This window comes from Pseudophryne corroboree, chromosome 1 (assembly GCF_028390025.1).
Source record: "Pseudophryne corroboree isolate aPseCor3 chromosome 1, aPseCor3.hap2, whole genome shotgun sequence".
NCBI classification, from domain to species: Eukaryota; Metazoa; Chordata; class Amphibia; order Anura; family Myobatrachidae; genus Pseudophryne; species Pseudophryne corroboree.
Genome location: NC_086444.1, coordinates 78,566,947 through 78,579,909, shown reverse-complemented (window position 1 = coordinate 78,579,909; position 12,963 = coordinate 78,566,947). Strand labels below are relative to the sequence as shown.

Sequence of the window (12,963 nt, the reverse complement as noted above, 5' to 3'; positions counted from 1 at the left end):
AGCTACTTATTCAAAATGGTAAAATATGGTGTGTGTGCCCACTTTGCCAGTGTATTTCATGCCCAAAACAGCGTTGGGCCAAACAAAATACAAGTGGGTGATATGTAAGTGACCACCCTCTGCTGATTTCAGGTGTCAAATTTGTGGCCCAAGACTAGTTAACCCTTGCAAAACTATAGCTACTTATTCAAAATGGTAAAATATGGTGTTTGTGCCCACTTTGCCAGTGTATTTCATGCCCAAAACAGCGTTGGGCCAGGCAAAATACAAGTGGGTCACATGCAAGTGACCACTCTCTGTTGATTTCAGGGGTCAAATTTGTGGCCCAAGACTAGTTAACCCTTGCAAAACTACAGCTACTTATTCAAAATGGTAAAATATGGTGTGTGTGTGCCCACTTTGCCAGTGTATTTCATGCCCAAAACAGCGTTGGGCCAAACAAAATACAAGTGGGTGATATGTAAGTGACCACCCTCTGTTGATTTCAGGTGTCATATTTGTGCCCCAAGACTAGTTAACCCTTGCAAAACTAAATTTTTTGAATAAGAAGCTGGAGCTCGAATAAGAAGTGAATAAGAAGCTGGAGCTCGAATAAGAAGTGAATAAGAAGCTGGAGCTCGAATAAGAAGTGAATAAGAAGCTAACTTCAGCATTGTGTATATTCCCTGGTTCACGGAGCTGGCTGGGGAGGAATCACATCTTCCAGACATCCACACTAGAGCAGGAAGGGGGCGTGGTCTTCGGCGTGAGGGGGCGGGGCCTATGGAGGGTAGGAAGCAGCATGGATATATTGCCTCACTAGATTGGTGGCAGGTCCCGGGATGTGGAGCAGCCATGCAGATAGGGTAGGGGGGAGCAGGCATCGGGCACTGCTGCTGCTGATGGCTGTACTGCAGCAGACATGTCAGACTGTGTGACATGTCTGCATTCTTGGCCAGACAGCAGCTGAAGGGGGAGGAGAGGGGGGGGGGGGGGGGGGCAGCGGACGCAGCTTACAGCATCCATCGAAGCCTCGCCTGCTCAGTAAGATAAGGGGAAAGGGGGGGGGGGGGGGGGGGATATGATCCATAACTGGCCAATCGCACCTGCATGCAAGAGCGAGGGGCGTGCTTTCACATGAGCTGAAAGCACGCCCCATCCAAAGCGGCACTTCTGTTAGGTGCCGCTTCTGCTGCTTTTTTTAACAGGCTTTCCTTGCCCAACGTTTGGCTCCGCCCCCCGCTTACATCCCTTTCACACTGACAGTGGGAGGCACCGAGAGCGGTGCCTCCATAACACATTTAAACGTTTTTTTGAAGGAGACATTTTTCAAAAGTAATTTCAAGGCAAATCAGATACTTATGGCACAGAATTTGTGTCATAAGTATCTTCTTAGTAGTATTATTTGAATTATTAATGACAGGGGAGGCACTGCCTCCCCTGACTGCACGTCTAATCACAGGGAAAGCAGGAGAAGCTGTAATGTGAATTAGGGGCACACTCTAAATCAGATTCCAGTAATGGTTTCAAATCTAACTTTGATTTGAAAACATTTAAAAACCGCTAGCACTGTAATGGCATAAATCACAGGAACACAAATATGTGCGCTCCTATGATTCTCACACAGGGTGCTATTAGACCTGGGGCCGGCCTTTGCCTCGATGTCCCTCTTTCCTTGACCCTCACATCTCAGCTATCCTCCTCTTCCTCACACAGATCATACCCGCCGCGGCAGAGGCGGAGAAAATGGAAGCAGGAGGAAGGGAGAAGGCGGAACTATTCAGGAAATCAGGAGACCTGAACGCTGCTGATGGGGTAAGTGGCGGTCAGAGTCAGCCTTCACACAGCACACACAACCCACTGGCGTGCCCCCAGCTAAAGAGCAGGCGAGCACACATGCATACTGACAGTCTAGCAGGGGTGCGGGCGGACAAGGCGGTGTAGGCCCCCTGGCTAAAATTCCCCGGGCCCCTTGAAGGCTTAATCCTGTCCAGTTTTGGGTATTGGAGTTATAGGCCCTACACACTGGCCGATCCGCCGCCGAGCTGCCCGACGGCGGATACGGCCGACGGGCGACCCGGTGGCGGGGGGGGGCAGTGACGGGGGAAGTGAAGTTTCTTCACTCCCCCCGTCACCCGGCTGCTTTGAAGTGCAGGCAAATATGGACGAGATCGTCCATATTGGCCTGCATGTACAGCCGACGGGGGACCAGCGATGAACGAGCGCGGGGCTGCGCATCGTTCATCGCTGGAGCCTCCACACTGCACGATATGAACGGTATCTCGTTCATATCATGCAGTCATGTCGGCCAGTGTGTAGGGCCCTTGAGTGTACTGGATTGGGTTAGGGTATTATGGTTAGGGTATTAGGGTGGTTTTAGCAGTTTGGGTTAGAAGTTTCCATCTTTAGGGGTGCAGAGGGGAAAGGAGGGTAATAATTCCCTGGGCCAGGGTTAGTGTGAGAGGTCCCGGGCTGATACAGCCATGGAACGTGGAGGCAGTGCTCACTATTATCAGCAAATATAATTCTGCCCCCATGCTTGGCCAAGTAGCATCCCCGTGCACCTTCTGCGTTCCAGTGTGCATTCTAACACATAGGGGGGAAGTCAGTTATCGACGCCCTATCTTCCATCTAAAGTGACTGGAGAACGCAGGGGCAATGTTCAATAGATGCTGTTTATCGCACCAACCCGTTAGTGTCGGGTTTAGCCGCATAAAGCAACCAAACCCAACTAAACTTATCGGCGCGATTGCATTTTGCACATTTCAGTTCGCCAGCACAGGAAGGAGAGGCTGCGAGCTACAATGTGTCTCCCTGCAGCTCAGCGCACCTTAACGGTTCAACAACTGAATAGCTCCTTGGGCCCCATCTAGTGGCGGCCGCCGGGAGAAACAATTAAATTCCCACCATAGTCTGACAGCACCATGTTCAACTATCAATAAAATCCGGGAGAGACTGGAGAACTGACCACTATTTAGTATTGAAATATTAGATCAGCACATTAATTGTACTATCAGCCAGAGGCTATGCTACTAAACTTCCAGTTAACATTGTACATGCGTGGATCACATGTATTCAGTACGGTGTGCTGTAGGTAAGCACAAATAGCGATAGCAAGGATTTTTTATTGCTGCTTACCGTTGCAATGAAAAGTCTTCTCACAGGAACTCAGATGCCACAGCGATAGTGTCTGGGCAATACTCAGATGCCACAGCGATAGTGTCCGGGCAATACTCAGATGCCACAGCGATAGTGTCTGGGCAATACTCAGATGCCACAGCGATAGTGTCCGGGCAATACTCAGATACCACAGCGATAGTGTCTGGGCAATACTCAGATGCCACAGCGATAGTGTCTGGGCAATACTCAGATGCCACAGCGATAGTGTCCGGGCAATACTCAGATGCCACAGCGATAGTGTCTGGGCAATACTCAGATGCCACAGCGATAGTGTCTGGGCAATACTCAGATGCCACAGCGATAGTGTCTGGGCAATACTCAGATGCCACAGCGATAGTGTCCGGGCAATACTCAGATACCACAGCGATAGTGTCTGGGCAATACTCAGATGCCACAGCGATAGTGTCCGGGCAATACTCAGATTCCACCGCGATAGTGTCTGGGCAATACTCAGATGCCACAGCGATAGTGTCTGGGCAATACTCAGATGCCACAGCGATAGTGTCTGGGCAATACTCAGATGCCACAGCGATAGTGTCTGGGCAATAATCAGATGCCACAGCGATAGTGTCTGGGCAATACTCAGATGCCACAGCGATAGTGTCTGGGCAATACTCAGATGCCACAGCGATAGTGTCTGGGCAATACTCAGATGCCACAGCGATAGTGTCTGGGCAATACTCAGATGCCACAACGATAGTGTCTGGGCAATACTCAGATGCCACAGCGATAGTGTCTGGGCAATACTCAGATGCCACAACGATAGTGTCTGGGCAATACTCAGATGCCACAGCGATAGTGTCCGGGCAATACTCAGATGCCACAGCGATAGTGTCCTGGGCAATACTCAGATACCACAGCGATAGTGTCCGGACAATACTCAGATTCCACAGCGATAGTGTCCGGGCAATACTCAGAAGTCACAGCGATAGTGTCCGGACAATACTCAGATACCACAGCGATAGTGTCCGGGCAATACTGAGATACCACATCGATAGTGTCACGGAGCTGTAAGAGGTATTTAGTCTCCCCCATATCGATGGTGGAACTGATAGCTCAGGTTAACACATTTAAAAACATGAAAAATATTTTAAAACAAGTGTCATTTAGAGAGTGTAGTATTTGGCTGCTAAAGTAACAGATATGAGAATAAATCAGCAGATCTACAGATTTCTGTAACATGCTGATATGACATTTATTTGGAGAACAGATAATTCAGATTTACCAGGACTTGTGGTCAGACAATGGGGGTCATTCCGAGTTGTTCGCTCGTTGCCGATTTTCGCAACGGAGCGATTAAGGCAAAAATGCGCATGGTACGCAGTGCGCATGCGCTAAGTATTTTTGCTCAAAACTTAGTAGATTTACTCACGCCCGAACGAAGAATTTTCATCGTTGAAGTGATCGGAGTGTGATTGACAGGAAATGGGTGTTTCTGGGCGGAAACTGGCCGTTTTCTGGGAGTGTGCGGAAAAACGCGGGAGTGTCTGGTGAAACGGGGGAGTGGCTGGCCAAACGCTGGGCGTGTGTGTTACGTCAAACCAGGAACGAAACGGCCTGAGCTGATCGCAATCTGTAAGTCTCGCGCTACTCAGAAACTGCTAAGATTTTTCTATTCGCAATTCTGCTAATCTTTCGTTCGCAATTCTGCTAAGCTAAGATACACTCCCAGAGGGTGGCCGCCTAGCGTGTGCAATGCTGCTAAAATCTGCTAGCGAGCGAACAACTCGGAATCACCCCCCATGTTTGGTGCTTTCCATCCCCTGCATGTAGGTCAGAACCACAAATAGCACAATGTAAAAGGAGAACTGAGCAGTAGACGTAGTAGCTATTCTACTATATAACATATTTATAGTGACGTATATGTGTGATTGTCAGCTATTGTGGCAGTACGGACGGTGTAATGGTTAGCATTACTGCCTCACAGCACTGAGGTCATGGGTTCGATTTCCACTATGGCCTGAACTGTGTGGAGTTTGTATATTCTCCCCGTACTTGCGTGGGTTTCCTCCGGGTACTCCGGTTTCCTCCCACAATCCAAAAATATACTGGTAGGTTAATTGGCTTCTGACAAAAATTAACCGTAGTATGAATGTGTGTGCGTTTACATGTGATAGGGAATATAGATTGTAAGCTCCACTGGGGCAGGGACTGATGTGAATGGCCAAATATTCTCTGTAAAGTGCTGGGGAAAATGTGTGCGCTATATAAATAACTGGTAATAATATTAGAAAATTCCCAATAGAAGCCAGACAGCAGCGGACATAGAGGGTGTAACATTTCTAGTTGGGTCACTGACAGCAATGCATAAGGCTGAACATGTAAATGAATTGCATATAGGGGTCTATTTACTAAGCCTTGGATGGAGAGTAAGTCGCTGGAGATAAAGTACCAGCCAATCAGCTGCTAACTGTCATATTTCAAACACAGCCTGTGGCATGGCAGTTAGGAGTTGATTGGCTGGACACAGCGGCATACGTGTTTGGGTCTTCTGCCGCAGTCACGTCTAAGAATTTATGCTGACACTAGTTTATCTCTATGTCTGAATAGCCGCCTCCCAGTCACTGCGCAGGGGCGCCCAATACAGATCCAGTACTTTTCTGAGTCAGCGCACCTCAATCTGCATGCGCAGTGCGACCCCAGTATTGCATGTGACTCTGAATCACACCCAGTATTTAAATAAATAGGGGAAAATCCATCAGCAAAAAGAAAGAACTGTGGGGTAACACTGCTGAATTGGCCCATGCGGCCAGTAGAGCCAGATGACTGAGACCCCACTCCCATGAGTGAGAGCAGGGGGAGTCAAGGGTCACAACAATGTCCAGAGGGAAAGAAAGAACAGGGACCTACATACTAGAGATGAGCGGGTTCGGTTCCCTGAGAACCGAACCCCCCCCGAACTTCATGCTCGGAGTGCGGATCTCAGTCCGGTTCGGGACTTCCCGCCAGACTCGGAAACCAGAACGAGGCAAAACGTCATCATCCCGCTGTCAGAATCTCACAGTTTTTGGATCCCATATAAACAGCCGCGCGTCGCTGCCATTTACACTCCGGAATTGGAGAGTGAGGGAGACAGACCTTTATCTCTCTCTGTTGCTGGAGGCATCAGGTGGGGTTAGTGTGTGCTCTGCAGGGTTGCTGCTTCAGTCATTGTGGTGTGTTAGGGGTGCTGTCCTGGCTGTCACTGGTGTTTCATGTGTTGCTGCTGCATGTGGGTGTTGCTGTCCTGGCTGCCACTGTGTTGTACAGGGTGCAGGGGCACTGTCCTCCTGTAGGGTGGAAAATATAGGGGTGCAGCTGGCCCTGTATGTTGTAAAAATTCAGGGGTGCAGTTGTTAAAAATTAATAGCACACTGCTCCTGTATGCTTTAAAATATAGGGGTGCTGCTGGCCCTGTATGTTGTCAAAATTCAGAGGTGCATTCGTTAAAAATTAAAAGCACACTGCTCCTGTATGCTGTAAAATTTTGGGTTCTGCTGGCCCTGTATGTTGTAAAAATTCAGAGGTGCAGTTGTTAAAAGTTAAAAGCACACTGCTGTATGCTGTAAAATATAGGGGTGTTGCTGTGCAAATAACATTACACTGCCCGTGTATGTTGTAAAAATTCAGAGGTGAACTTGTTAAAAATTAAAAGAACACTGCTGTATGCTGTAAAATATAGGGGTGCTGTTGGCCCTGTATGTTGCAAAAATTCAGGGAGGCAGTTGTTAAAAATTAAAAGCACACTGCTGTATGCTGTAAAATATAAGGGTGTTGCTGTTCAAATAACATTACACTGACCATGTATGCTATAAAAATTCAGGGGTGCAGTTGTTAAAAATTAAAAGCACACTGCTGTATGCTGTAAAATATAAGGGTGTTGCTGTTCAAATAACATTACACTGACCATGTATGCTATAAAAATTCAGGGGTGTAATTGTTAAAAATTAAAAGCACACTGCTGTATGCTGTAAAATATAGGGGTGTTGCCATTCAAATAACATTACACTGGCCCTATATGTTGTAAAAATTCATGGGTGCAGTTGTAGAAAATTAAAAGCACACTGTTGTATGCTGTAAAATATAGGGGTTTTGCTGTTCAAATAACATTACACTGGCCCTGTATGTTGTAAAAATTCAGGGGTACAGTTGTTAAAAACTAAAAGCACACTGCTGTATGCTGTAATATATAGGGGTGTTGCTGTTCAAATGACATTACACTGGCCCTGTATGTTGTAAAAATTCAGGGGTGCAGTTGTTAAAAATTAAAAGCACACTGCTGTATGCTGTAAAATATAGGGGTGCTGCTGGCCCTGTATGTTGTAAAAATTCAGAGGTGCAGTTGTTAAAAGCGCACTGCTGTATGCTGTAAAATATTGGGTGTTGCTGTTCAAATAAGATTACACTGGCCCTGTATGTTGTAAAAATTCAGGGCTACAGTTGTTAAAAATTAAAAGCACACTGCTCTTGTATGCTGTAAAATATAGGGGTGTTGCTGTTCAAATAACATTACGTAACATTACATTGGCCCTATATGTTGTAAAAATTCAGGGGTGCAGTTGTTAAAAATTAAAACACACTGCTGTATGCTGCAAAATATAGGGGTGCTGCTGGTCCTGTATGTTGTAAAAATTCAGGGGTGCAGTTGCTAAAAATTAAAAGCACACTGCTCTTGTATGCTGTAAAATATAGGGGTGTTGCTGTTCAAATAACATTACATAACATTACATTGGCCCTGTATGTTGTAAAATTTCTAGAGTGCAGTGAAAATCAATGTACACTGGCCCTGTCTTGTATGCTGTAATTATTCTAGGGTGCAGTGAAAATCAATGTACACTGGCCCTGTCTTGTATGCTGTAAAATTACAGGGGTGTTGTGAAAATACAGGGGTGCTGGCACTGTCTGCGGTTGCAATGTCTAGGCCTGACCTTCACAACACTGTGTGGGAAGAGGAGGCTCCTACCACCATTTGCACACCCCCTGCGATTGCTGGGAGGAGCACCGCCAGTCCAGTTGCTGATATTGAGATTGAGGATGTCACTGTAGAAGTACACCAGGATGAGGAGGATATTGGTGTAGTTGGTGCTTCGGAGGAAGTTGATGATGAGGATTCTGATGGTGATGTGGTTTGTTTGAATAAGACACTAGTGGAGACAGTTGTTGGCAGGGCCGCCGCTACCACTAGGCAGCTTTAGGCAGCTGCCTATGGGCGGCGGCCACTTGAGGGCGGCACCTAACGCTGCCAATGAATGCTTGCCTTAGCTGAGCTTCTCCTCTTCCTTAAGGAGATGAAGAGCAGGGATACCGTAGCTGCCCAGCAGCACTGACAGTGTGTAAGTGTAACCATTGTCTCTAACAATCTATGCACATGTAAGCTGTCTCTTGTTACAGGTGTAGTGTAGTATTTGTCTGCTCCTATCTGCAACACCCAACATATTCCACAACAACCGAGTGCCGCGATGTCACCCCGCATATTACCCGCCCCCATCCACCACCCGCGATTTTATATGCCACATATATATTACACACCCCCTGATCACCCCCTGGCCAATCACGACTCCTCTGTATGACACCGCACCCCCACCCCCACCACCTTCCCTGCCATTACATACTCTCATATGGGTTACTGGAAGGGGAAAAGAGGCCATAAAAATATATACTGATATCTACCTGTGGGTCATGTCCAGGGGTTAAAGTGAGCTGGAATGGGGCGGAACTACGTTCCGTCAGTTCCACTTGGAGACGGAACGCAGTTCCGCCTCCACCGGCTCACCTAACCCGCTGTGTGCCGCCGCCGCAGGGATAAGCCGGGCGCCCACTGAGATTGTGTTACCAGCGGGCGCCCGGCTCTCTCTCTCACAACGGCAGCCGGAGGCAGGAGCTCAGTACTGAGCTCTGGCTTCCGGCTCAGTGAGTGCGCGCTATGAGAGATGCCGAGAGGACAGCAGTGTCCGGACGCGGGAGCGGGGCTCGGTAAGTATTGTGTTTTTTTTGTGGTTTTTTTTATGTGTGTTTATCTACTGGGGGCAAGCTACTGGGGGGCTAGCTACAAGAGGGCAAGCTGCTGAGGGCAAACTCCTGGTGCATTACTACAGGGGGGCATTATTACTGGGGGCATTACTACAGGGGGGCATTACTACTGGGGCACATTACTGCTGGGGGCATAACTACAGGGGTTAAAGTGCTGGGGAAATTACTACAGGGGGGCATTACTACTGGGGGCATAACTACAGGGGTTAAACTACTGGGGACATTACTACTGGGGGCATTACTACTGGAGCACATTACTGCGGGGGGCATAACTACAGGGGTTAAACTGCTGGGGGCATTACTACAGGGGGGCATAGCTACAGGGGTTAAACTACAGGTAGCATTACTACAGGGGGCATAACTACAGGGGATAAACTAGTGGGGGCAAACTACATGGGGCTAAACTGCTGAGGGCATTACTACTGCGGGGCATAACTGCGGGGGCTAAACTACTGGGGGCATTACTACTTTGGGCTTAACTGCTGGGGGCCTTATTACTGGGGGGCATCTTGTAAGATGCCATATCCACACTTTCACCTGAGGGGATGGATAGTAGGTACTGGTGTGTGGTTTTGGGGGGGAAGGGGGGGGGGGGGGGGGCAGCAGGCTGAAGTTTTGCCTAGGGTGTCGAGAAACCTTGCACCGGCCCTGGTTGTTGGCCATGGGATGGAAAAGCCCATTGTCATGCCTGGGCAAAATACCAAAAAAGACACCTCTTCAGTGTGGAATTATTTATCCACAAATCCAGACAACAGGTGTCAAGCCATCTGTTGCCTGTGTCAATCCATAATAAGTAAGGACGTCAACCACCGCAAGAATGCCGGCGGGGGGAGCGCAACGGAGCCCCTTGCAGGCTTGCTGCACTCACCACAGGTTCTATTCACACTCTATGGATGTCGTGGACGCCCACAAGTGGGAATAGCCCAAATGAGACAGCATTCCGACGGGAAGCACTGTCAGCGGTCGGGATTCCACCGTCGGTCTCCTGACCGCTGGGAACCCGACTGCCAGCATATTAACTGCATCTCGGGTTGGACACGTGTCTGTGCCTCTTTTGGCTGCTCTTTACCTCCCTATAAATAAACCCTGCATTGCAGAGTGCATTATTGGCAGGTGAGTGGGCTACATATCCCAGCAGTTACACACTACAAAGGCAGGATGGGCCCTGGTTCTTTGTACACAGAAGCTGAATGGTTGGTACTTTATCTATCTCCAAGATTTGATAAATCTCACCCTTTCTTTGCTATTTAACTCCAATGTCCGATAAAGAGGTTAATATTTCAGCAACAAATATCATGAAAACAGAAATACAGACTGACGGTGGCTCTGTAACTTGTACTGTTGTAATGCTGTACTGTGTACAAATCCAAAGTTATCATGCTGTAGGTAGGGTAGAACTCTAATTCACTTACCTGCAACCAGCTGTCTCTGCAAATGTGGAATGTCTATAAAGAAGCCAGGAGTGGTCTTCTGATGAGGTAGGCGTGGTCTTGACTCACTTCTAGGACCATTACCAACCAACGCAGGAAAGTGTTCCCACTCTTGCCATCCATCCTCTTCCTCCGTCTTGTGTGAAAACCCCAGCGTGCGCTCAATCTCTCCACTTTTTAGTTGTGCTTCAAGTTGTTGTCTTGTGAAGTGAGGGTGGGACACAGACAGCAGCACTGACCTGCAGACCACTGGGACCAGATCAGTAAATGCATGAAATGGGGTAGCTGGAGACGGACAAGGAGACAAAGGTACACCACATACACCGCAGCCTAAACCAGGCAGCCTGCGAAATGTCTCCATTCCGAGCGGCGATTCATCCAGAAAAGGCGATCTTCTGGATATTGGTGGAATGTTCTTCTCTTGCTGCAGGTATTTTCTCTTACGTACAGGATAAGGTATTTGCTGTACCTACTGTGGCAGTGCTGTCAGGCAAACAGGACTTGTTTACATGTAGTTGTTGCTTAGATACTTAGGCCTTTGTCCATTACTTCCTGTCCTGGATAGAATCTTAACAACAGACTTTTAAAGCTATGCTGTCCTCCACTCCCTTCTAATAAGGGACACATATCAATTACACAGAGTCTGTGGTTGGCTGACTTCAAGTCTCCATTTAACCTGGCTTTAAACAGCCACATAACCTGTGTAATGATATGTGTTCCTTACTAAAGGGATGGTCAGACAACACTATACTGGAGACCAGTGGCTGAACTAGCGAGCGGTGGGCCCAGGTGCGACAAAATGCTTTGCCCCCCCCCCCCCCCCAATCCCATCCAAGTCTACCCCCTCACCCCTGGAGAGGATCTGGTGAGGGGGACCTGCTCAGGGAAGGAGAAATGGATACCTAGCAACAGTGCCGTAACTAATCATTTTAGCACTGTGTGCAAGAAACGGCATCGGAGCCCCACCCTGCATGCAAAACAGGGGCAGTGCGCGCAAAAATACATAGGGTGCGTGGCTTCGTGGGAAAGGGGTGTGGCCACAAAATAATACCAATTCATAAAACGGTACACAGTAGTCTCCATTATTCAAATTACGCCGCACAGTAGCACCACTACACCAAGTAGAGACCCTTTTACACCTTACGGCGGACAGATTCCCCTTTTTACACATTACGGCAGACAGCGTCCCCCTTTTTACACATAACGGCAGACAGCGTCCCCTTTTTACACATTATGGCAGACAGCGTTGTCTTTTTACACATTACGGCAGACAGCGTCCCCTTTTTACACATAACGGCAGACAGCATGCCCTTTTTACACATAGCAGCAGACAGCGTCCCCTTTTTACACATAACGGCAGACTGCGTGCCCTTTTTACACATAACGGCACACAGCGTGCCCTTGTTACACATTACGACAGACAGCGTGCCCTTGTTACACATTACAGCAGAAAGTGTGCCCTTGTTACGCATTACTGCAGACAGCGTGCCCTTGTTACACATTACGGCATACAGCGCGCCCTTGTTACACATTACGGCAGACAGCGTGCCCTTTTTACACATTACGGCAGACAGCGTGCCCTTGGTACACATTACGGCAGATAGCGTGCCCTTTTTACACATTACAGCAGACAGCGTGCCCTTGGTACACATTACGGCAGACAGCGTGCCCTTTTTACACATTACAGCAGACAGCGTGCCCTTGTTACACATTACGGCAGACAGCGTCCCCCTTTTTACACATCACGGCAGGCAGATTCCCCCTTTTTACACATTGCGGCAGATAGCTTCCCCTTTTTACACATCACGGCAGGCAGATTCCCCCTTTTTACACATCACGTCAGGCAGATTCCCCCTTTACACATTACGGCAGACAGTCCCCCTTTTTGGCCATGAAGAAAGAAAGAAAAATAAATGAAAGAAAGAAAGAAAGAAAGAATTATACTTACCCTCTCCGCTGGCTCAGGCTCCTCGGTGCAGCTTCTGGCAGTGATCCCGGGCAGGAGAGAAGGAGGAGGAGGGAGGTGGAGGAGGGAGCCGCAGCAGCACTGTTATTGGTGGAAGCGCTGCTGCTGCTGCTGTCCCAGTCCTTCACTATAGGCTGTTCTCCGGAAGACAGCCTATAGTGAAGCAGAGGGACAGCAGCAGCAGCAGCGCCTCAACCAATGAAACAGCGCTGCTGCGGCTCCCTCCTCCACCTCCCTCCTCCTCCTACTCACCCCCGTACCGCTGCTGTCCTCTCCTCTCTCTCTGAGCGGCTGTGTGCTGCGGGCAGCGGTTGCCCGCAGCACACAGCGGCATGTAATGAGTCAGTTTGACTCATTACATGCTTTGGGCCCATGGACATAGGCGGGCCCGAGTGCAAC

At 48.6% G+C, this 12,963-nt stretch overlaps 2 long non-coding RNA genes across 2 annotated transcripts in view; one reads left to right on the top strand and one right to left on the bottom strand.

Annotated features, from left to right (window-relative positions):
• Window positions 1–11,109, bottom strand: part of LOC135056082 (uncharacterized) — a 32,043-nt gene extending 20,934 nt beyond the window's left edge. Inside the window, exon 1 of the long non-coding RNA XR_010243889.1 lies at window positions 10,581–11,109. This is a non-coding gene — a long non-coding RNA (uncharacterized LOC135056082). The remainder of the gene's footprint in view (window positions 1–10,580) is intronic.
• LOC135056086 (uncharacterized) overlaps window positions 1–12,963 on the top strand; it is a 237,576-nt gene that overhangs the window by 147,665 nt on the left and 76,948 nt on the right. Inside the window, exon 2 of the long non-coding RNA XR_010243890.1 lies at window positions 1,696–1,794. This is a non-coding gene — a long non-coding RNA (uncharacterized LOC135056086). The remainder of the gene's footprint in view (window positions 1–1,695; window positions 1,795–12,963) is intronic.